We start from the raw sequence: 2,500 nt of genomic DNA on the forward strand, positions 1-2,500 counted from the left end.
GAAACTAGTCTTTACCCGAAGAGGACTGTTGTTTTGTGGACTGTATTTTACACCAGTGCTTCTATCCTTGTGTAAAATCTTGAGTATACTCGAGACTTTGAACATATTCTGTCCCTCACTGAATCTTTCTTAAATCTCTTCTTCACCACCTTTGAGACTCCACATCTTCAGCTCTGGTATTGTCGATGTAATACCATTACTCCGTATGCGATTTGGTGAGGATAGAATTTGTCTTAGTGGTCTATTTCTGAAATGGAAATAGAATTATTTTTAACTTTATTTTTCTTTATCATCGGTGTGATATGGGAATTTAGGTTAGGTTAGGTTAAGCAAGGCTAGTTAGTGAAGTAAGATTAGTTAAGATTAGTTAAGGATAGTAAGGTTAGGTAAGGCTAGGTTGGGTTAGGTATGATTAGGTTAGGTTAGATAAGGTTAGGTTGGGTTAGGTAAGGTTAAGTAAGGTTAGGTAAGGTAAGGTAGTTTAGGTAAGGTTGGGTAGGGTTAGGTAAGGTTAGGTATTAAGGTTAGGTAAGGTTAGGTAAGGTTTGGTAAAGTTAGGTAAGGTTAGGTAAGATTAGGTAAGGTTAGGTTAGATTAGGTTAGATTAGGTTATATTACGTTAGATTAGTTTAGGTTAGGTTAGGTTAGGTTAGGTTAGGTTAGGTTTGGTTAGGCCCTGCTCATTTAAGTTAGGTTTGGCTGATTTAGGCTAGATTGGGTCAGGTTAAGTTATGTTTGGTTAGTTTACATGAAGTTAATCAAATAAGGTTAGGTTAGTTTATGTGAGGTTGATCAAAGTAGGTTAGGCTAAACTAAGTTCAGCTAGATTAGTTAGGGAGATACAAATCAGGTTAGCTTAACTTTGATCAAGTTAGGTTAGGTTAGGTTAGGAGGTCGGGACGCAACGATCAAAGATCTATTTATCTACTTATTTATTTATTTATTTATTTATTTATCTTTATTTATTTATTTATTTATTTATTTATTTATTTGTTTATTTATTTATTTTATATATCTATTATTTATTTCATTTATTTATTTATTTACTTATTTATTTACTTATTTATTTATTTATTTAGTTAGTTAATTATTCAATTATTTTTTCAGAGAAGTCCATCTTATTTACTTGATATGAAATACATAGGTATCTTTCCGACCCCCCTATTTTTTTTTTTTTTTTTTTTTTTTTTTTTTTTTGTCTCGTTATTTCTGTTGAAGTACTTTGTCTTCTTGAGGACAGGTGACCTCCATTCTGGTACGCAGTAGAAGCTATCAGAGCATATGGGAGGGAGACGGTCATTAAGAACGGGGAATTTACCGTTTACATAATAATGTGCAATTTTTTCAGGTCACATCATTACAAAGGCAATTTTTCAACAAACAATGAAGGATAATTCTTCTATCACAGTTCTAATTACTTCTGAAACGTCAACAGAGTTAGCCAAGATGATAGTAATAAACAAGGGTAATACGAAATATAGGAGAGCTATTTGCTACAGTTATTTGGACGAGAAAAAAGAGAGAGAGAGCGAGAGGGAGAGAGAGACAGAGAGAGAGAGAGAGAGAGAGAGAGAGAGAGAGAGAGAGAGAGAGAGAGAGAGAGAGAGAGAGAGAGAGAGAGAGAGAGAGAGAGAGAGAGAAAGAGAGAGAGAGAAAGGGGATCCGGTACTGAGCCTTGTGGGACTTCGTGACTAACGGACCCAGTTTTTGCAAGTTTGAAATTTTGGTGATTAAGTTAACAGTGGTGGTTTATAGGTCTCGGTATAGCTGTCCTTGTGGTTTAAGACCGCGATTATGACGTTGCTGTCTTCCTGTATATCTAAAGAGTAACGGTTAATTTACAAGAGTGTATGTACGCGACGAGAAAATCTTATGTATATACATATGCACATGTAAGTGTTCATGTACATGTATAGGTATATGTATATGTACATGTAAATGTACGTGTACATGTATATGTATATGTATATGTATATGTATATGTATATGTATATATATATATATATATATATATATATGTACATAGACATGTATGTGTATATCCATATGTACACAAACATGACAGAATTGAATAGATACCAAGAGAAATTGTTTGATTTATTAAACAAGCAATTGATACAACTAAAGTGCTTATAAATGGTCACAATGTGAATAACTAATACTTGGTTGACATTCCCTTTGCTTTTTTTTAATGCAAGAGCCCTTTTAGGCATGCTAGTGATTAGTTCACGAACATCATCTTGATGAATTTTTTGCCATGTTTCCCGTAGTAATTTTAAGAGTTCGGGCTTTGAAGATGGCTTCCTGTTCATTTTGCAAAGTTGTCGGTCTAATATGCCCCAGAGGTGTTCAATAGGGTTCATGTCCGGGAACTGACTTGGCCATGGAAGTTTCCTGATCCCATTATGGCACAACAAATTTTGTGTTGCTTAAGCAGTGTGATAAGGAGCTCTATCTTTCATAAATAGGAAGACATTTTTACTCATTCTACCACTGGAGA

Source organism: Oratosquilla oratoria, chromosome 31 (genome assembly GCF_046742065.1).
Source record: "Oratosquilla oratoria isolate Oo_2021 chromosome 31, ASM4674206v1, whole genome shotgun sequence".
Taxonomy (NCBI): Eukaryota; Metazoa; Arthropoda; class Malacostraca; order Stomatopoda; family Squillidae; genus Oratosquilla; species Oratosquilla oratoria.